This window comes from Schistocerca nitens, chromosome 6 (assembly GCF_023898315.1).
Source record: "Schistocerca nitens isolate TAMUIC-IGC-003100 chromosome 6, iqSchNite1.1, whole genome shotgun sequence".
Taxonomy (NCBI): Eukaryota; Metazoa; Arthropoda; class Insecta; order Orthoptera; family Acrididae; genus Schistocerca; species Schistocerca nitens.
In genome coordinates, this window is record NC_064619.1 from 555453986 (window position 1) to 555477871 (window position 23886).

Sequence of the window (23886 nt, forward strand, 5' to 3'; positions counted from 1 at the left end):
TTATGAAGCTTAGAATAATTTTTTAAATTTCTCCATTTACTAATTTTCCAATTTTATATTGTTATATATTAGTTCTTTCTCCTTCAATTCTTCCTAATTAAAATAATTAATAAATGTAGAGATTTTGTCTAGTTCCATTTAAACAACCTTTTCCTTACTATAATTTTCTAAATCAGAACAACATAACCCACGTTTTTCCTTAAATTTTTTCTAAGTTATCGAATAACTAAGCCTTGGAGTACAATTTTTACTTTTTATTTATACAAAAATTCAGCTTTTTAAAATATGAAAACCTCTAGAGTTAAATGTACCTTTGAGTTTTGAAATGAATATTTCAGCTATTTGTATGGCTAGGCAAAGGTTTGGCCAAACTTATTTCTAAGAAACAATTTTATCAGATTTTCTATATTTATAAATAAATGTAAATTACATTTGTGCATATAGATAAAAATGGTCCTGGAGAAATTATTTCTAAGGAAAAAATTTATTAGATGTCTTTATTTTTAAATTAAATGGAAAGTTCTTACAGTAAAAATATGGCATTTCAGTCTTTGATTTCTATTTTTTTAAATTTTCAATAACAGATTTCAGGCTGGCTGCCCATCTTCAGATCTGTTAGATAAAGTTAAAAATATAATTAACAAGAGAGATTAAATTGTTACTGATAGAACTATCTTATTTTACAAAAAATTTTTGGAATGAATTGTAATGCAGACATAATTTATATTGCAGTTACGGAGTAACTTGTCAGTACAGAACTGTTGGTTAGCTGTGATTACTGAAGTAATTTTTTATCTGTTAAAATCTTATATCACTGTTATGGAAAACCTGACTGGTAAAAGTAAAAATGTTCCCACTGTCTGTAGAAATTGTGTATATGTACTAAGATGTTATTTTATCACCATACATATTAATGGCGAATATATTTTTAATAATAAGATAATTTTTAAAGAAATAACATTTACATAATCTTTTCTGAGTGGACCATGAACTGAAATAATTTACAATAATAAAAATTTTTTTAACGAAATCTCAAAATATTAGTAAAATATATATGTATAATCTTTCGAAAACGTGCGTTTCGTTTTCTTTGTATTGATTGGTGGTGGAGAGGATTTGAATGTCAGAACATACACAGTGCCACACCAAGCCCTGAATTGGGTGCAGTAAATTGGGCATGGGAGAAGAGAACAGAAATAACATATTTTTATTCAAAGAATGATCGCGGCTACTGCAATAAGACAAACAAGTCTAGTTTTGAATATTCTTTTGTCACTATAGATAAATTTTTTGTGGGTTACAGCAAATCTAAAATCTGGGTTTATATCACGGAAATTTAGAAAATATGATTAAGACTCATCAAACCCAGGAGCACCTCTGCAGAAATCCAATGAAGCTTTGGGCGAAACATCAGGGATAGAAGAGTTCTATGGACTCTGGCCATAAAGCCCAGAAGAATTCTTGTCAGCTTAGAAAATATGCTTTTTGATCCAGAATCATCATACATATACTACTACTGCTCTTAGAACTATGTACTAAATCTGAATTACATTTGCTAGGTTTATAGTAATTTTTAAATATGGTACTAAGGCTTACCATCTGAATTTATTTTAGTATGTCCACCAAAGCTCTCCACTTATGCCAGATAGTGTAGGAACTCAATATCATTAACAACGCCCACAGTAACATTTGATTTGCACTGTCACAGAAAAATCTATAGTTATGAAGAGTCACCAATCTTTGTGCCACTGTCAACTGTATGCCACTCATATATACCATATTTAAAAAATTTTAATGAACTCTAAAATATACAATTTTCTAAATCAGCCTAACTTCTTCCTCGATGTTCAGTCTACCTCCATACTAAATTTTCTGAGAATCAGCTCAGTGGTTTAGGCATGAAAGTGTAACAGACAGAGTTACTTTTGAATTTATGATATTAGTATAGATTAGTTGATTCGCAGAGCTACTTCTTCTTCCCGCTAATGGCATTGGCCTAGTTTGTCCCTCTGTCATCTTACCCTTTCTGTCCATTTGTAGAACATATTGTTGAGTAGATAAATATTACTCAACTGAAGTGATTCATTAATTTTATTGAGCTGTCATATAAGTGAACACTAGGTCTCTGAATGAATGATCGATAATGATGGCTAATGATGTCCAATTAAATGGGTAAATTTGCCACCTTCAATCATTCATCTCGAGAATATCATTCCTGCCGCCAGTAACAGTTTCAATCGTTAGAATCCGTAACTTCCTCTCATATACAGAGTAGTAAAAGTTTGGGTACTGGAAAATTCGATCATGTTTTCTCTTCTTTCTTGTGTTTTTTTTTAAGTGACAGTATTACAAAATTATCAAAGGTGTCATTCTATTCAGTATAGGACTTCAACATATGCAGTATTATTTTTTTATTCATGAATCGTCACGGCAAGCTATTATTTAATTTAGTTTTTAGATTTTCGAAGTGTGTGTACATATCACAGGCGAAAATAACAGATATTATAATTTCCTGACCTATCTGGCACCTCACAGCAAAATGCAAAGTAATTTATTCTTTAGTAATTGGGAAAAGTGAGCTCTGATATTGATCATGAACATTTTAGGCCCCTTCTATTCTTGTAACTAAACTGAGCATAAATTGTGTTAGTAACTTCCATTCCAGATAAGAACACGAATATATGTATTATGCATCGATTATGCCATTCACTGGTAATTATTATAGTCATCTTTATTCCAAACAACTTATTGCAGTGAGTAAAGTTACATAATGAATAAGAAATGCGTGAATATAAATAATGTTTTACACCAAATCATATTTTATACTTGGCTAAATACATGTCTCTCAACTAAGGGTGAAAGCATGAACAGAACAGATAATTTAACAGAACTGGTTATTTAATATGGCCATGATGAGTTTAATTATAGTTCTGAGAAAGAAGCAAGCCATATCTGAAGATGACAGTGATTGAGACTGAGTGTTTCAAGTGTTAATGAAACTCTGGCAAAGATAAAATATATCGCCAATTGCTAAATTTAGCAAGGCTGTATTAACTGTTCTGACAAATAACTAGTGAATATAGTTTGACATTTTCAGTGTTTAGTAAAAAATACTGCTAGATTAAAACAGTGACTCACATTTTCGTAATAGACTGGTGATCCTGTCTCATCCAAACCAGTTTTATAATAATATGAGTGTCTTTCTGGATATTTTCAATACTTTTCTGTATTTTATTCAAAAATTTAATAAGTGTATAATGTACTTCCTTTTCTAACACAAAATTATGCAATACATATGTTAATAATAAAAATGTTTTCTGCATGAGTCGAAAATCCCAGGAATGCTATGATACTGACATAACATTTCACAAGAGTGCAGAGGATTTATAACATTTCAATTTGTTCAACGACTTCTTACTCCTAAATACTTTGGCTGAGAAGAAAGGTATGGCTCACACAATGGAAGTGAGGGTAAGTGATTTTAATATAGTGATTACAAGGTCGAGTCAGTTGTACAAAGAACTAGGCAGCATTAGCCGACTTATGAATATGAATATGATATTGTACCCCAACCAGAATGGATGCATGCAACCATTCAGTTGACAATGGCGTCATTGAATCCTCTTTTGATGGAAGCTGGCCCAGAACTGTTGTAAATGGTCCTTGATATACTATATATTGACACTAGGGCTCAGTTGACATTTGAACTGGTGTCACACAATATGTCATGGACAGATTTGCAGATGTTGCTAGGCATGGGATTACCTCAACATAACGCAAGCAATTTATACTTAGGTGCCATGTAGAGACGAGCTCTGACCTATTGAAAAATAACACATGAGAGGTAACAAAAGCAAATGCAAAGAGTGCGTGACGTACTGTGGTCCCCTCAGAGACTACCTGCCGTGATCTGGTCATACCTGATACCCCTGACCCACCATGAAACTAGGAATAGAACATATGTGCCTCTCCAAAACATTGGAAGAACGAAATGTTTCCCTTGGTCGACAGCGATAGTCATCTGGAGTAGTGCAAAACTGTGATTCATCGGCGAACACAACGCTACGCCATTTATCAGCAGTCTATGCTACCAGGTAACAGCAACACTCCAAACGCACCCATTTCTGTTTTGGTGTTAACGTCCGCCTACACATGGAACGGAAATTACCTATTCTGGCTGCTGATGGTCTCCGGCAAGTGGTTTGGAAGAGTGCGGAATCCATTTCTTGTTCTGGAATGGATGGTGCGTATGTGAAGCAGTTACAACTTACTTAGTGCACAATATCACGATCCTTCCTTGTAATGGTCAGACGCGGTCGATTGTAATCTTCAGAAGTATGCCAGGCCAGACATTCCCATGTAGTCCAATATCATGCCAATGTCACATTCGAATGGCCCACTAATCAAGATATTTCACGAGGCAACCAGACAGCCAAATGGAGTTCCAGAATGACATGCCCTCCAATCTCTGCCAGCTGCCTGCAACATTTCTCTTACGAGTACATGGAATCTCTGTGTCTTTCACAGTGATTGCTTAGCATCTGAAGCTGTTTACGGCCTTTATACACTCTACCAGGCTTCTTAACAAACTAAACTCGAACAACACTAATGTACTATGATGGAAATTCTACATGTCACGAAGATTTGCAATTATTAACTTTTACATACCTTCCTATGGTGTGTACGTGTACTAATTTGCACCGATATTTGACCATGTCTTCTGGGACCTTCGTCTTTTGTTAGGGGAAACAGGATGTATATAATTAAACTTTTACTTCTTGAGACAGTGCAGGCGGAGAACTCATTACATACACTCAAATTTATTCATTTGATGCTGTCCTTCTGCCCTACAGTTTTGGTCAAATTATTATACACTTAATTCCCAAAGAAACTAGTATAGGCATACGTAGTCAGATACAGAGAATTGTAATCAGGCAGTATATGACGCTGCGGTCGGCAACGCCTGTGTAAGACAACTAGTGTCTGTTAGATCGGTTACTTCTGCTACAATGCAGTTTATCAAGATTTAAGTGAGATTGAACGTGGTGTTACAGTAGGCGCACGAGCGATGGAACATTGCATCTCCGAGGGAGCGATGAAGTGCGGAATTTCCCGTACCACCATTTCACGAATATATCGTGAATATCAGGAGTCCGGTAAAACATCAAATATCCGAGGCCGCTGCGCCCGGAAAAAGATCCTGTAAGAACGGGACCAACGACAACTGAAGAGAATCGTTCCATGCGACAGAAGAGCAACCCTTCCACAAATTGCTGCAGATTTCAGTGTTGGGCCATCAACAAGCGTCAGCGTGTGAACCATTCAACAGAACATATCGGAGCCGAAGGCTCACTCGTGTACCCTTGATTACTGCACGATACAAAGCATTGCGCCTCACTTGGGCTCGTCAACACCGACATTGGACTGTTGATGACTGGAAACAAGTTGCCTGGTTGGACGAGTCTCGTTTCAAATTTTATTGAGCGGATGGACGTGTACGGGATCCTGCATGTCAGCAGGGGACTGTTCAAACTGTTGGTGGCTCTCGAATGTTGTGGGGCGTGTGCAGTTGGAGTGATATGGGACCCTTGATACGTCTAGATACGACTCTGACAGGTGACACGTACATAATCATCCTGTCTGATCACCAGCATCCATTCATGTCCATTGAGCATTCCGACGGACTTTGGTAATTCCAGTAGGAAAATACGACACCCCACACGTCCAGAATATCTAAAGAGTGGCTCCAAGAACACTCTTCTAAGTTTAAACACTTCCGCTGGCCACCAAACTCCCCAGACATGAACATTATTCAGCATATCTGGGATGCCTTGCAACGTGCTGTTCAGAAGAGTTCGCCACCCCCTTGTACTGTTACGGATTCATGGACAGACGTACAGGGTTGTTCCCTCCAGCACTACTTCAGACATTAGTCGAGCTGATGCCATGTCGAGGTGTGGCACCTATGCGTGCTCGCGGAGGCCCTACACGTTATTAGGCTTATATGTAAATTTGTTATATTTGTGTGTTAAAAATGAGTAAATGTGGGAAAATATCATGTAATTCTTATAGAAGTGAAACTGACAATAGTGTTTTCGAAACTCATTCCCGAAACATGTGCACCTATCCCCTTTTTTTTCCTTTAACTGCTATTCGCAGCATATAGTATTCTTTCAAATTGGTAAATTAATACACTGTTCGTGTCTTCTTACATCCAGACAAATACATTAATAGAGGATATATTTCTGTTTCATTGCAGGATAAGAGGCTAAGTCACATATGCTGTACAGAAGACAATGGAAAAAGGCAATTCTGGTGACGCAACCGTATCCGCCAGAAGCGTGTAAGAAAAGCACGCTGTAAAGGTGGGTGAGTGGAATACACATACGCGGCCAGACCGATGGCGGGCATACGGACACCGGAAGGTGATTTAATTACCTGCACCCGAGCATCCCTTTTGTCACGACGCGACAAGCTGTTATTAAGCGGCGGAGATAAACCAGCCGCGGTAGTTTGCCGACTTGCGAGTAGGCAATTACGGCAGTAATTTGTGTGGCGCGAGGGAGAGGGCAGAAGGAAGAAGGAAGAAAGGAAGGCAGGCAGTCAGGCGGGCAGCGGCCACCGGCGTAGCCCGTGGCCCACCGTTACCCGCGGCGACGTCGCAGACCGGCCCTCCTGAAAATGAAAGTAGTTAAGAGTTACGGCGCGCTTTTTGCCGACTGCGCGCAGATTCATTACGCCGGCCCGGCCTTTACATGGCGGCCGTCGGCGGATATTGGACGTTAGCGCGGCAGATAGCGGGGCCGTGGCTCACCGCCGCCTTTCATGCGACGCCGTATTGGAGGCGACTCGTGAGTCGCCACCCACCGCGCCTCATCCTCCGGATGACTCCCGCGCGTGTCCGCACTGCGGTCTCGCTGCGGAACCCGAAAGAGACGCTATGCCATACCAGCAAACTGAACGAACAACCCTCCGCCTCTGTTACAGGTCTACCCAGTTCTATCCACAGTTGTAGCGACGAGGGGCGTTCAATAAGTAATACAACTCACAGTTCGCTTTCACGGCCTATATTGGTTGAAAAAAGGCAGAATTTGTGTATGACATCGTGAAATATTCCTGCTTCAAGAATGAGATCTTCACTCTGCAGCGGAATGTGCGCTGATATGAAATTTCCTGGCGGATTAAAACTGAATGCCCGACCGAGACTCGAACTCGGGACCTTTGCCTTTCACGGGCAAGTGCTCTACCAACTGAGCTACCGCAGCACGACTCACGCCCGGTACTCACAGCTTTACTTCTGCCAGTATCTCGTCTCCCACCTTCCAAACTTTACAGAAGCTCTCCTGCGAAGAGACGAGATACTGGCAGAAGTAAAGCTGTGAGTACCGGGCGTGAGTCGTGCTTCGGTAGCTCAGTTGGTAGAGCACTTGCCCGTGAAAGGCAAAGGTCCCGAGTTCGAGTCTCGGTCGGGCACACAGTTTTAATCTGCCAGGAAGTTTCATTCCTGCTTCAGTTCCTATAGGTGGCAGCAAAGAGCTGTCATTGAGTTTCTTTCGATGGAAAACCAGAGCATCGAAGACATTCATAGCCACTTGCAGAATGGCTACCAAGGCCCGGCGGTGGACAAAAGCACGGTGAGTCCCTGGCCGAGGTGTCTGTCACCATCACGACAATGTCACTAAAACTTGTACAGAATCTCGCTTGTTAGCCTACCGTATGCACCTGTGACTCTGCACTGTTTCTCCTGGGTCGACTTGGGTTTAAAAAAATGTAAACTAAATATTACGATAGATTTTATAAATAATCGGCAAGTACGCCAAAGAAGAAGAGATAGAACTACAATGGACGTGTTATTCGATGGACTCTTGCGTTTCTATGCATGAGCTATCTTTCCTTTGTCATTCGCTTATCTTATCTGCTTGGATTCGGACCTAAGAGGACTTTCTTGTGTAAAGCTTATTTTGCTGTACCAGCTGATAATGAAAGTTGCACTTAAAACCCGAAAAATATAATGGTTATTTTGTCAAAAGAGTTTTGTGTATGTGGTTGGGTTGGGTTGTTTGGGGAAGGAGGCCAGACAGCGAGGTCATCGGTCTCATCGGATTAGGGAAGAAAGTCGGCCGTGCCCTTTCAGAGGAACCATCCCGGCATTTGCCTGGAGTGATTTAGGGAAATCACGGAAAACCTAAATCAGGATGGCCGGACGCGGGATTGAACCGTCGTCCTCCCGAATGCGAGTCCAGTGTCTAACCACTGCACCACCTCGCTCGGTTTTGTGTATGTGGTCAATCTATTGTTAGTGTGATAACTAGACTGCCTTAAGTAGATATGGGCCTTAACAAAGAATTTTCAATATTAGGCGCATCTTAGAAAAATCTTTAACATTTTTCTTTTACCTCGTTTACGAGACGTGCCGTCGGTTAGGACAATCAACTTTATTTCAGATCCCACGAGACCGGACGCAGCTACTAATAATTTAACAATTTTATTTACAGATTTTCTTAATATAACGAGATAACATCCCAGGCAGAAAAGGTCTGATCACAGGATTCCAGTTCCATTATAGGATTTCATTTGTAGATGCTACTCTTGTAATCTTATATTGGAGAATCGAGACGAAACCACGATGAAGCTACGTATTACAGTAGTGTACATCGAACAGACTTGGCAAATATTCTCTAGTGTTGACTAAATGAGAAAAGGACAATAATTATCAACGATTACGTAACTACCCTGAGAACTGAGCTAGTTTACTGAGTGCTTCTACACGTCGGGCTAAATTAAACAACATATTACACTGCTAATAATATTCCTTCGTTAGTTATTTCTCTTTTATGCTGAGCCATTGCATTAATGTGTGTTTCTGTTTCTGTTTTGTAGTGTCGACACACTCGTCCACCAGTAGGGGTATTCAGCGATTTGTGGTAGCTGCGTTTCTCGCAACCGACACAAGACCATAACAACGAAGAACCATTTCTGCGGAATTACTTGCCCGCTATGAGGCTACTCGTGACAATTTTTTGTCAAATGTCGTCACAGGCGGTGAAACAGGGGTTCATAATTTCGAACCGGAAACAAAACGATGATCCATGGGGAGACGCCACACAACCTCTCGTCCGAAGAAATAGTTCATTGCCGCTCTTCAGATTGTAAATACCTGGTTAAGGCCTTCTGGTACTCTGAAGGTGTTATTCTGTCTCATGGTGCAACGATCTTCTTTGAAGTGTGTTGTGCTACACTCAAGAATTGAAAAATTGAATTCAGCGTGTTTGTCGCCACAGCAATGCAAACGAACTTCTCATTCTCCATGACAACACAAGGCCACACACAAGTCTCTGCACTCGAGAGCAGCTCACAAAACTTCATTTACTCCTGATCCACCTTACAGCCAGGATCTCTCACGTTTCAACTTACATATCTTTGACCCTATGAAGGATGCTCGCCATGGAAGCTGTAGGTGGATGATGCGGCACTAGTAGTACGTTGCTTGCGACCTCTATCAGTAGAGTGGTACCCTCCCAGTAAGCTGGCGTAAGGCTGTCACATTGAACGGATAAATGGGGTTTTTGTAGCCAAAAGAGTAGGAAATAATATGGTGTATTGAAACCCTGAACAAAAACAGCCTGCATTCAAAGAGAATGTGTTGCATTAGTTATTATACACGATCTCACCAGTTGCCACATCAACGAAACCGATACCATAGAGAACAGAAAAGCGATGTTGTGCCTACAGCCATCGACTACCAAGCGTATTGTATTGGAGTGCACCGTCCCAGCGTCAGTTAAGGCGTGAAGATGGTGAGCTGAGTTACGAAAATCGGCTGCAGTGTAGTAAAATGACATCAAAACGGCGGTTGCAGGTAATCAGTCACAAGGATGGACTTATAAAAACAAACAAGAACTGTCTCGCTTCAGAAGTAACTGTAGACTTACTGCATAAAATATGGAAAGATTTGATTGATTGCAGCTTGCATAGAGGTATTAAAGCACTCGTTCTCTCCGTGCTCCATATGTTAATGGAAGCGGAAGAAAACGTAGTAATTGGTGCAATGGGACGTACCATCTTCCATGTACTTGACAGTGATTATAGAGTATAGGTGAAAATATAGTTCAACTGATTTATTTAAAAAGAGGCGTGAATTAGAGCGGGACCATGGTGAACTAGCATGGCTTTCATATGCTTCTTTCGTTCCACACTCTCTTACGTTCGGGAGCCATAGATGATTGTACAGCTCACTACTGGTGATACGATCGCGTTTCAGAATAACAAGTAGACAGCAGAGTTTACCGTTTTTTGTTTACAAATAACAGTCGCTTTGTATTTTTGTACTGATAAACGGTACGTAAACTGCTTACGGTCTATATCAAAGGCTTCGTCAATACTGCGACGGTCTTAGCTGCAGCTTTTTGGATGTTCCTGGATAAGTTAGGCGTGCACAAAACAAAGAAAACAATACTCCGGTAGTGGAGTACATGTGGAGAGAGGTGATCGTTTGGGATTCTCTGATAAACATTCGTTACTAATTATGAATAAAGAGAAATCTGATCGCAAATAATGTAAACAAACTACGAATGTTAAGACTTTATAGGTGAATTGCAGAGCTATTTCTAACGAAGTCCTTGAACTTACCGCTCTCAAGAAAAAACTGTCACGCTCAAACTATTATCAGAAATGGAGCTAAATGAAACATAAAGTAGAAACCTCCGAAATATTTAACGAGGCGTCGAACGTGTATCGAAAAGCCAGGCTAGGCGTCATAGCAGTGGGAATGTTTACAAGAATAGAATAATATTTTGTCTATCGAGGTCGTAACTGAGTCTGATTGCGAAGTTACCTGGACACGAGTAATCTGCCTATGTCAACTTAAGTTAATCATCTGATACAAACCATGTCGTCGCCGCCATGACGGTTATTATAGTTAATAAATCCACCAACAACGCTAGGATAAGTTTCGTGTTGGAAAGAGCAGACGAGCAATTGCTAAAACCCTAATTAGAAAATGGATGGAGGTCATTTAGTTCAAATATGGTGGACGGAAGAACTGTCGGTGAAATTTAAAACGATTGTAGATCTTTCTGTGATGAAGTTGCCAAGTAAGTGAACTACACAAGTGACTGAGTAAAAAAATTCAGAAACGGCTGAGAAAACATAAATTATTGCACTCTTAGGTCAAAGTAGACCCCAAAAATATCGACAGGCAAAACTTAACAGAAATACCTGCGCCTATAAAAAGTCCAATGTACGAAGAATGAACTAGCTCCACCGTCGTATTAGCGAAGGAATTTGTCGAGGATTCTAGAAAATACGTGTCGTACGAAAAGTCGCTAAACGGCTCGAAGGTCTCTATTCAGTCACTCGTAGACTAGTCTGGTGTGGCAAATTGAAACAGCAAATGGAATAATAAAGTTTTGAATCTAGCTTTTAACAAACGTATTCGGAGTATTATTTAGATAACTGACTGACTTCCGTATAGACTACATGGATAAAGTCATTTCTGCCGTTGAAAGTAGCTGGCTGAGTAGAAAACAAAAGTCTCCAAGTCCGTGGAATTCCAGTTCCATTTTACAGAGAGAATCCTCCGGCAGTGGCCCACACTCAGATTGCATTTCTGGCAAATCTCTTACCCATCTGACAGTTACAAGCCACGGGACAAAAGCGCATGAGCCTACCCTACATAAGAAGGGTAAAGGAACGAGATTGCAAAATAAGACATCAGTATCCATAACGTTGTTGTGATATATACAAGTTAAACTGTAAAAAATTTCCTTGGGAGAGAAAAGATTTCAAACACTAATCAATACGGAATTAGTAATAACCACTCGTGATGCGAAACTAAGCTTTTCCTTTTCTTGAATGATATGCTGCGAAAGATGCAATATGGCCATAGGCACATTGCCCATTCCTGGATTTCCGGAAAGCATTTATCACTGTACTCCACCGCAGACTTCTAACAAAGGTCCGAGCATACGCAATAGGTTGACACATACGTGATGGCTTTGAAAATCTTTTACTTAATACAACTCGATGTCTTGTCTAGACGGCCAGTGTTAATCGCAGACAAGGGTATCGTCAGGCGTGTCTTAGGGAAGTATGATAGGAGTGCTCTTGTTCTATATATACATAAACAATTTGACGGGCGTAGTGAGCAGAAATCTTCACCTGTTTGCTGATGACGCAGTAGTGTAAGATCCAGTCATTAAGTGACTTTATGAGGATACAGGGTGACTCGAACCAAATTTCTGTTTGTGTGATGAATGTTAGTTTGCTCTTAATGTCGAAAAATGTAAATTCTTGCAGATAATGAGAAATAACAATCCAATAATGTTCACATGAAATATCTAACGTATGTTTCATGATACAGCTACGGTGATTAAACATTTAGGCATAACCTTGCAAAGCGACATCAAATGGAAAGAACGCACGCTAACATCGGTTATAAAGAGAGCGAATGGTGGACTTCGGGTTACTGGGAGGTGTCTGTAAAGGATACGGCATACACTCGTGCGACGAATTCTTGAGTGCTGCTGGAGTATTTGGAATCCCCGCCATGCAGAATAAAAGAAAACCTCGATTCATTTCAGAGGTGTGCTGCTTGGTTTGCTACCGATAAGCTGGATCAACACGCTATTATTACGGAAATGCTACACGAACTGAAGTAGGAATACCTGGAGGGAAGAAGATGTTTTTACGCCAAACACTCTTGAGAAAGCTTAGAGAACCTTCATTTGCGACAGACTGAAGAACCATCCCACTGCCGCAGACATACACTTCGCTTAAGCACCACGAACAAGGGAACATCAAACTCATACGGGAGAATACAGCCAGTCGGTTTCCCCCTCTCACTATTTGGTAGTGGAACAGGACTGACTATGACTACCAGTAATACAAGGTACCCCTACCATGGACCGTGTGGTGGCTTTCGGAGTACGGATTTAGATGTAGATATAGAAAGGGTACAACGCCGTTACATGATCAGATTCTTTGTTCCCAGAAGTATGCTCTTATTTTGGCAAAAAATAATAAAACTGCTGAAGAGTTTTTATGTGTATTTCGAAATTGTCAACTAAATCACAGTACGTCTCCATGTTTCTGATCGAGCATTGAACACCGGAGTACCCATTTCGCTTTCATTTGCTAACATTCAAAGATTCGTTTCATCTGTTTTACGCACTCTGAACCACGGTTCTTAGGTGCACACTCGATGAAGAACGAGACGTGACTGTCAGTGCAAACGAACTCGTTCAGTTGCTGCCGAGTAGTGTCAGAGGTTTCCGCTGATAGTCTCCCACTCCACTACATATCTTCAAAGCTGGTATCTCTCTCTGTAAACGTCGTTATCTGTTTACAAGTTAACGCGTTCGAACACGTACTGTACTCTCCTATAGACTCCGAAGGACATGAATAACATCCTCTGCAAAGGACAATACAATACTTATACACAGAATCCAGTATTTACTAGAAAAGTGGGTAACTATTGTGGAATATTAATATAGAGGAAAAGTCTCTCCAATCACGTATGCAATCTTATTTCTTGATAATGAAGTAACAACCACTTTTGTATTATTATTGGTGCAGTCTTTATACAAGGATAGTGTAAAGTGTGAAGTGATGATATAAAATAAATATTTATAGCATAATGTAAGTCATAACGTAATGATATGCAGCAATTGAATGTAAATGCGCTTGTTTTCCTAGTTACCTGTTCAGTTAAAACCGTCAGTGAGGCTAACATGAAACATGATCGAAAAAAGTACCATATCGTCCGAAAATGACAGAGGAGAATATCTGTTAACGTTTTGGAAAGACACAGCATTGTTACCTCCCGACTCACTGTGTGGCAAGGGTTCGAGTACGACTTCAGTCAGCCTAAGGTAGTCAGTCAGGAAACTCTGAAGGGTGGAGTGATACATCAGAGACTTCCTACGTGTTTTGATATCATGCTTGTCGAAACGGAGAAAAGACACAAATTATAGAGAGAAGGAATGTACAGTATAGTAGTTCTCGTTCGCCAGGACTTGCTGACAAAAAAACCTCAAAGTATCCAACATCCTCTGGCTAGGATATGGCGAAAAAGTAAGTAATGTTGAGGAGGACAAAGTATGAAAAATTCTCTCGGTCGAAGTTAGAGATAAGAGGTATATATCCCTAGGAAACACCCAGAGGGACTTCTCTACGGGAATATCTTTCCTGGAAACACATTTTACTCAATGAGAAGATGGTTTGTGGAACATAGAAATGCAATGATTGACCAAAGAGGACGTACAAAACGGAGTCATGCGTGGTTAAAGTGCCGAATAACTCCATACACGTACACATAAATGCACTTTCTGACTCGGCGATAGCACGATTGATGCAAATGAGTCGTATTATTCCTACATTACGTTCAGCAGAACACTTAATAATTCATCACTTTATATTTCCTTCTGTTTGTACTTTACAGCCCATTCTTTAACAGATTTTAGCTCCTGACCATGAAACTAACAATAATTATTACGGCGTTATTGTCTGTAAGTTGCTTCTTCTTTCTTAATATTAAGACTGAGCGATTTATAGCAAACTGATCGTCGTGATCTGCGCTTTACGGAATGAGTGAGATGAATACTACGGCCCTGAGTTTGCAGAGGAGTTAGACGGCTCCAGGCCTGGCAAAGCACCGCCGGTAGCGTTTGCGAATAGCGGCGATAATGCGATTCAGCCGTCCCGCATACATTGCATCACGCAAACATTTAATCTCGCTAATACCGTTGAGATTTGGCGATATACATAACGTGCTCTGGTCCGCTCTGCTCCGGTCCGTATTGATCACAGGGCACGGCTGCTTATTTGTCGATGGTGCGCCCGTGTGGCAGTGGCCCCGTGTGATCGACCAGCGACCCAAAAGCTAGTGTACTATCAGAGTGAAGGCCTTTAGATTTCTCCGTGAAGGGCAAATAATCTTACCGGGTCTACTCTCTTGTAAGAGAAAATCTGTGGCTTGTTCCAAGTGCAATTATACGCTACTGTCCATTAAAATTGCTACACCGCGAAGATGACGTCCTACAGACGCAAAATTTAACCGACAGTAAGAAGATGCTGTGATATGAAAATAATTAGATTTTCAGAGCATTCACATAAGGTAGGCGCCGGTGGCGACACATGCAAGGTGCTGACATGAGGAACGTTTCCAACCGATTTCTCATACACAGACAGCAGTTGAGCGGCGTTGCCTGCTGAAACGTTGTTGTGATGCCTCGTGTAAGGAGGAGAAATGCATACCATCACGTTTTCGTCTTTGATAAAGGGCGGATTGTAGCCTATCGCAATTGTGGTTTATCGTATCGCGACACTGCTGCTCGCGTTGATCGAGATCCTATGACTGTTAGCAGAATATGGACACGGTGGGTTCAGGAGGGTAATACGGACCGCCGTTCTGGACCCCAACGGCCTTGTATCACTAGCAGTCGAGATGACAGGCATCTTATCCGCTTGGCTGCAAGGGATCGTGCAGCCACGTCTCGATCCCGGAGTCAACAGATGGGGACGTTTGCAAAACAACAGCCATCTGCACGGACAGTTCGACGACGTTTGCAGCTGCATTGAATATCAGCTCGGAGACCATGGCTGAAGTTACCCTTGACGCTGCATCACAGACAGGAGCGCCTGCGATGGTGTACTCAACGACGAACCTGGGTGCACGAATAGGAAAACGTCATTTTTTCGTATGAATCCAGGTTCTGTGTACTGCATCATGATGGTCGCATCCGTGTTTGGCGACATCGTGGTGAACGCACAATGGAAGCGTGTATTCGTCATCGCCATACCGGCGTATCACCTGGCGTGATGGTATGGGGTGCCATTGGTTACACGTCTCGTTCACCTCTTGTTCACATTGACGGCACTTTGAACAGTGGACGTTACATTTCAGATGTGTTACGACCCGTGGCTCTACCTTTAATTCGATCCCTGCGAAACGCTACATTTCAGCAGGATAATGCACGACCACATGTTTCAGGTCCTGTACCGGCCTTTCTGGATACAGAAAATGTTCGAGTGCTGCCCTCGCCAGCACATTCTCCAGGTCTCTCACCAATGGTCAATGGTGGTCGTCTGGTCAATGGCGGCCGAGCAACGGTCTCGTCACAACACGCCAGTCACTACTGTTGATAGACTGTGGTATCGCGTTGAAGCTGCATAGGCAGCTGTACCTGTACACGCCATCCAAGCTCTGTTTGACTCAATGCCCAGGCGTATCAAGGCCGTTATTAGGTCGAGAGGTGGTTGTTCAGGGTACTGATTTCTCAGGATCTATGCACCCAAATTGCGTGAAAATGTAATCACATGTCTGTTGTAGTATAATATATTTGTCCAATGAATACCAGTTTATCATCTGCATTTCTTCTTGGTGTAGCACTTTTAATGGCCACTAGTGTATAAATATCATCAGCAACACTCCGTCTTTCGTAACTGACCCATGATACAATCCCCTTAACTGCATTTTTCCCGGTCCTCTGCCTCTCGGTGTAGCTGGCCCTATATTTGGTATGTCTTTTCCTTTATCTGGTCTATCCGTTGTCTCAGTGGTCTTCGCTTCAATCATTACCCCCAACTTTGCCTTGGATGATCATATTATCCTCGTATCGTCAAATTATGTGACCAAAGCACCGCAGAATTCGCTGTAAACAGGTACCGGACAACCTCCTCTCCACCCTGATTTCTTGAGGGATTGATTTATTGGTCCGTTTGTCCATACATAATGTTCTCATCAACCTGCTATATGGCCACATTTCAAAAGCGTCATTTATTTTGCATTCCCCTTCTGTTATTGTCCACGTTTCAGCGCAATAAAGGAAAATAGGAAAAACAAGGGATTTTAGCACTCTCAATTTGATATGTCTCGTTAGACCTCGGTCTTTCCAAATCACTAAAAGCTTCTAAGGGCCATCCCTACCCAGAACAATCCTGCGTCGTATATCCTGATTAGTGCCACCGTCCTTTGAACTACTGACACCTCGTATAACATCTGATCAACTTCCTCATATTATGACAGTACATTAGTAGCTGGTAGTGACAAATCTTTGTCAATTATCAGGATCTGTATCTTTTTCTTACTAATTGACAGTGCAGTTTTCTCGCTTTCTTTCTCAGCTCTGTCCAGTGAAGAGTAGCCTGAAATAGCGTAGGTGTCGTGGGTGAGTGGCCCTGCTGTTGGACTACCAAGCGGGCCTGCCGTGTTCAAAACATCTCCTGCCTATTATTTACAACATTATGAACTGTCCATCCGGTTGTTGAAATGTTTTATCTCTTTCTGTAGTCGCGGCAGCTGTAATACTATACACTGTTTATAGAATATGAGTCATGTGGTAAGAATACTTTACCGGCGCAAGTAAATTTGATGGATAGTGAGAGCAGGCGAAATACTACATACAGTAGAAGTCTCACAGAAATGAAAACGACAACTAAACCGGTGTGAACTATGTTACAACAAAGGAATTCATGAGTCAAGACTTCCAAAACAGAACGCAGCTTCAAAAACGTTAAACACATTTGTTTTAGCAGAGCATACAGAAACTGTGTGATTGTGAAATGTTGCGTTCATTTGTTGCAAAGTTTATGTGATCAACTGTTACGTTTTCATCGTTTTTTTTTTTTGAGTCATCACATTCACACTAACATCTATATTGGGCAAAGAGGCATATCTCATTCACTTACCAGTCATCTTACGACACACACACTGTCACTAATGCCGTGCATGAAACACTAGATGCGTTTTCTCGTGAGGGATTCGATTGACTTGTCGCCTTATATCAAACTTTGCGGCTCCCATTCGAAAGCCACTTCCTTTCGGCTACTAATACAGTAGTTTCTAATAGAGTAGTTGTGCAGATTAAACTGTCATTATAGGTCCATATCTCACTCCCCGCTGTATCAAACGGTCGTTAGCCGGCCGTGGTGGCCAAGCGGTTAAAGGCGCTACAGTATGGAACCGCGCGGCCGCTACGATCGCAGGTTCGAATCCTGCCTGGGGCATCGATGTGTGTGATGTCCTTAGGTTAGTTAGGTTTAATTAGTTCTAAGTTCTAGGCGACTCATGACCGCAGAAGTTAAGTCGCATAGTGCTCAGAGCCATTTGAAGCCAAACGGTCGTTACACCACGACACAGCCACAAATTTGTATAAAGAAAACAGCGGAAAAGTTAAATAAATAAAATTTCTACGAAGAAAGTTTGAACATTGCTCGCGCGGTTGGCAGTCCAAAACCGTAACCACTTAACCACGACACCGTTTCATTTTTGCTCTGTTCTACGAGGGCGGTTCAGAAAGTAACCTCCGATTGGTCACAATGCGGGTTGTGGGGGGAGTAGCGACGCCATCTGTGCGTTCACGCACTCAACAGGTCAGTCGGCATCAAGCCGTGGTCGAGTGAACGTCGTACCTGCGCTAGTTTAGTTTTTGTGGCAGTTTGAAATGTGTGCTGCAATAGAAAACCCCGCCAAATGTGAAGTGCGTGCTGTCATAAGGTTTCTTACAGCCAAAGGATATTCTGCAGCAGCTATTCATTGTGAGCTTTGTGCCATGTACGGACCAAGAGTTATGAGTGAAGGAGTTGTCTGTGAATGGGTACGTTTAAAAGTGGACGAGAAAACGTTCATGATGAAGAGAGGAGTGGTAGACCATCATTGGTGACTGACGAACTCGTTCAGACAGTTGATGCAAAAGTTCGTGAAAATCGACGTTTCTCAATGTCGGAGTTGTCTACTGGTTTTCCACAGATTTCTAAGACTCTCTTGTACGAGATAGTGACAGCAAGATTGGGTTACCGTAAGTTCTGTGCACGATGGGTGCCCAAAATTCTTACCGACCACCACAAAACTCAAAGAATGGCCTCTGCATTAGACTTTCTGTCACGTTATGAGGACGAAGGAGAACCATTGTTAAACAGAATCGTGACCGGTGACGAAACCAGGATTAAGTAAGTGAACCCTGAGACAAAAGAACAATCAAAGATGTGGGCACATTCAAATTCGCCTACCAAACCAAGAAAAGCCTCGCAAGATTTTTCTGCCAGAAAACTGATGGCAACGGTGTTTTGGGATGCCAAAGGGGTGTTGTTGGTTGAATTCATGGAACGTGGTACGACCATTAATCAAGACGTGTACTGTGAAACAATAAAAAAGTTACGACGGGCTATACAGAACAAACGGAGTGGTATGCTGACTTCCGGTATCGTTTTTTTGCACGATAACGCCCGTCCTCACTCTGCTCGCAGAACAACGGCCCTTCTTGAGTCCTTCAAGTGGGACGTTATCAACCATCCACCTTACAGCCCAGACCTGGCGCCAAGAGATTACCACCTCTTCATGCATTTGAAGAAATGGCTCGGGTCACAGCGGTTTGATGACGACGAAGAGCTCAAAGATGCGGTCACAGGCTGGCTCCAGGCACAAGCGGGTGATTTTTATGCAGAAGGAATTTCAAGCTTGTGAAGAGATACGGTAAGTGCCTCAATCGCTATGGAGACTATGTAGAAAAATAGTGCAAAGATGTAGTTGTAAGATGTATATATTAAAATATTTTTATTTAACTTGGTGTATTTTTTTAAATCAACCGGAGGTTACTTTCTGAACGGCCCTCGTATATTGCATTTCTTGTTCTTGGACCGTTCATTGGTAGCATTTTGCTTTCTTTCACAGGCCAATCCACCTTTTCCCTGTTTTTAAAAGCTTAATCTGTGTTCAGTTTTGGGTGGCCCGTCCACTGGGCCCTCTTGCCACTAAATCTCAGGGGGTGCGAGGGGAAGTTTCCCTTGCAAGCAGTTTCTCAGGCGTTCATGGATGACAGGACCATCTTGCTGGCATGTGAGATTAATGAAATAGTTCTGTAGTTCTCACAACGCTGTGATTTCATTCCTTATGAAACGGTATCATTACCGACATGGTCTGGTCATCCATCCATGTTCCGTTATTTAATAAAGTGCAACATATTTCATGCATGATTTTCAAACAAAAATCTCCTAATGTTTTGGTCATTTGCCAGGTCTAGGTGCTTCATTATTTTTGAGTTTAGCTATACCTTTTCAGACTTCTTCTTTTAAGATACGGGGTTCCTTCTCTGGTGGAATATTTCCACAACCATATTTAATTTGTTGCAGTATGTTCTCTATCAATCAGCAGTTAGTGCAATGTTTGTTAGAGATGTGCCGTCTTCGTCTTCTGTAACCATGTTCTTGGTTTAAATAATCTTGTCACCTTCGTGATCTGCAACCCAAGTTCTTCATTTGAAGGCTCTCTATAAACATCACATTCGTAAAACAAGTTCACGGTCAAATCTTATTGACGCTTAGAGTTGCGCTCTACAAAAACTACGGTTTAGTAATTTAGGCACAGTATAAAAATGACGCAGTCAATGGTAGGATTAACTGCACTGTTGGTAGCGTTGGTAGGGACAGGAACAGAAAAGGATGGGTTAGAAAGGAACTGGGAGTCGATAACTTCTCTCTCTATCTCCTCTGTTCTTCTTTTTTTAAGAAGATTATAATCTCATACAATTCAGTGTCAGCCCATTCCGTGTTTTGTATCATTGCAGAATATTAATTGTATTTTATAAGTAACAAGAACAGGCTAATCCCGAAGCTCCTGCGCTTTTTTGTAAGCAAAGCAATTTCCTTCGACGCAAGTACAGTTTACAGTTACTTGTGATACAAATACAGTTTGCAGTACTCAGTGGAACTTTCTTCGTCATAATCAAAGGCAACAGTTTCATGTTTGTTAGTGGTAAGTCGGAAAGTTATTAATGAGTAACAAACACTTTTTATATATGCTCGTCGAAATATTGAAGCGGTGTGAGATATATTTTTGTTTTGCTTTTTTAAATTCTTTTATTTACTTACTTGCTTTTAAAGAAATTGTGCTTAATAGCGGTAGGTGATAAATCTGTATTGTTTTTACTACAACACCACTCTGTATCACGTTACAGATCACCAAACCCAAGTTAAATATTGGTAATTTCAGTTTCTTCTGTAAATATTTTTTACTCTTAAATAATAGACAGGAGAAGAAAAGTGTTCCATAGGTTAAGGAGCCCTTTGTTCATTCTCACTCAGTGTCTAGACTATTCACATCCTCCGGTTCCTAGGAGAATTTAGTAAGACACCGATTGCACACATGAACGAAGCGATCGGTGTGAGGCAATGCCCGAAACTTATGCAATACTCTAGGGAAATTACAGTAGTCTACGCTTACGTACGATAGTCTACGGTAGTCTATGGCTTTTTCACAACATCAGTCACGCAATTAAAAGAGCGCACTGGTCACTCTGGACCGCCGTAAGCGCTACGGAACGTTTACCAAGCCTCCACGTAACTCTATACCGTTGACGTAATTCATGGCAGTGTAATGATCGGTATGTTCCACTTGGCTGTGTGGAATCAGTGATGTGGGCGTGGAGACCTTACAGTCCGGCAGAAACAACTACTGTGTTTGGACGTCCCCACGACCACACCATAGGCGGAGTTTCCAGCCATGTTGGTTTATCAACTCTGACGGTTCCCAGTCTCTACAAGGAACGGTGTACCACTCGCAGAGTTGTAAGACTTAGTAATCACATAGTTCGTAAAGAAAATCACAACCTACAAGGGGTGCAGAGGAGCGTCACGTCTCACAGTGAAAAGAGATTTAAAACACTGCTTCTGTCAGTGAGTGTGGGTCGATCTGAACGAGTTTGTGACAGAGCACTGCGAAGAGAACTGCTTATATTGGAAGTGTGGAGCTGGGTGCCGAGGTAAAGGCCACTGCTCACAGCGGAACATGTAGCTGCGCGCCTTTAGTGCGACAAAGTAGACAAAAAGTGGACAGTAGTTGACAGGAGGAATATGAGGTGGTCGGAAGAGTCGCGATTAAGCAGCTTTCCAGATGACGCAAGACATGGAGTACATCGACGACCCAACGAAGCGTTTGAAATTGTTCAAATGGCTCTGAACACTATGGGACTCAACTTCTGAGTTCATTAGTTGCCTAGAACTTAGAACTCGTTAAACCTAACGACATCACACACATCCATGCCCGAGGCAGGATTCGAACCTGCGACCGTAGTGGTCTCGCGGTTCCAGACTGCAGCGCCTAGAACCGCACGGCCACATCGGCCGGCGAAGCGTTTGACTAGCAATGTGTGGAGGGTGCGATACAGGCCCGATCTGGTCTCATATTGTTTTGGTGGCGTTTCCGTGAGACGACATGGTCTCGTTCGTTCACGTTACCTTGACCATGAAACAATATATGTATTTCCACATTCTCGGTGACAACTGTTGTCCTTTTTTGGACATGTCCATGAAGAACCTGTTGCAGAGACTCTCGTCTTGGCACACCCATGTTAACAGGCCTGTAGGCATACGTTATTGGTTTCAAGAACACTCAGGCACCTTATCGAATACCGACTGGCCAATACTAAACCAACAGATCATAATCCTACATAAAATGACTGGAACAATATAGAACAGTACAAGAAACGTAAGAATCACCATCCATGTAGTTTGATACCATTAAGGGGTGTAACCAACAATCAGTGACTTTAGTTGAAAATAGCACGTGACCATATTGTACATTGATCAGCCAGAACACCATGACCATCGACCTGCTATCGCTATAAACCCGTCCAGCTGGCACCTGCCGAGAAACGACTACTAGTCAGAAGTGCCTCCCACTATCAGTGAACAGGCTGCTCCTGCGTAGGACCAGGAAGGCGCGCGATCTATCTGAGTTTGACTGAGGGCAGATTGTGATGGCCTGGAGGCTCGACCGAGCGTTTCGGAAACTGCACGACTTGCCACGTGTTCAAAGAATGCAGTGGTGAGTATCTCCAACACGAGGCGAAATCAAGTCCAGACGTCGAGGGGTGGGGCGGCCACCCATAATTACAGATGGCAGGCGTTATAGGATAGGCGGACTGGTAAAACAGGATAGGAGGCGAACTGTAGCAGAGCTAACATCAGACTTTAATGTTGGGCAGAGTACAATTGTGTCTGAACACGCAGAACACCGAACACTCCAAACGTTGACCCTCCGCAATCGACGACCCACGCATGTGCCATTATTAACACCACAACATCGTCAAGTACAACTGAAATGGGCACGTGATCGTCGGCACTGGACGGTGGCGCAGTGACAGAACGTTGCATGGTCTCATAAATAACAATACCTTCTTGATTATGCCGACGGGAGGGTGACAATCCATCGTCCTCCAGGGGAATTGACACCTGTTAATGAAGGACCGATATGTGCTGGCGGGGGGCTGCGTTATGCTCCAGAAAACATTCACGTGGGCGTCCATGGATCCAGTGGAACTCCTGAAAATCATCGTAACGCCCAATAAGTATCGTACATTGGTTGCAGACTACGTGCACCCCTTCATGACGGTCACATTTCTAGACGGCAGCGGCATCAAGATCATGCGCCATGTCACAAGGCCAGGAGTGAGATGAAGCGGTTAGAGGAACTCAGTGGCGAGTTCCAATTGACGTGCTGGCCGCCTCAATTCGCCAGATATGAACCTGATCGAACACATCCGAGATGTGGTCGAACGTGGCGTTAGGGCTCGTGGTCCCTCTTCCTGGAGTTTACAGGAATTAGGTGACTTGTGTGAAGATGGGTTGCCAACTCCCTCCAGCGACCTTACTGCTTACACCCCCCAAGGCGTCGCTGCTGTTGTCTATGGTAAAGGTGGACTTATCGGCTATTAGGTAGGTTGTCATAATCTTCTGGCTGATCAGCGTGTAACTGGAACACTACAGCAAAATGCTGAACAGGTCACTTAATGAAACGTCAGATGATGAATGAATGACTTTAATATTACGCGTTTCGAAATGACCCATCAGATATTGGTTATAAACAGCTGTATAGATGAACTGAAGTTACAT

At 42.1% G+C, this 23886-nt stretch overlaps 2 non-coding genes across 2 annotated transcripts; one reads left to right on the top strand and one right to left on the bottom strand.

The window, feature by feature from the left end:
- Positions 1–7191: 7191 nt before the first annotated feature.
- Trnas-uga (transfer RNA serine (anticodon UGA)) lies at positions 7192–7266 on the bottom strand. Its single transcript has one exon. It is a non-coding gene; the product is annotated as a tRNA-Ser (tRNA).
- Positions 7267–7399: 133 nt separating this feature from the next.
- Positions 7400–7474, top strand: Trnas-uga (transfer RNA serine (anticodon UGA)). Its single transcript has one exon. It is a non-coding gene; the product is annotated as a tRNA-Ser (tRNA).
- The last annotated feature ends 16412 nt before the right edge of the window (positions 7475–23886 follow it).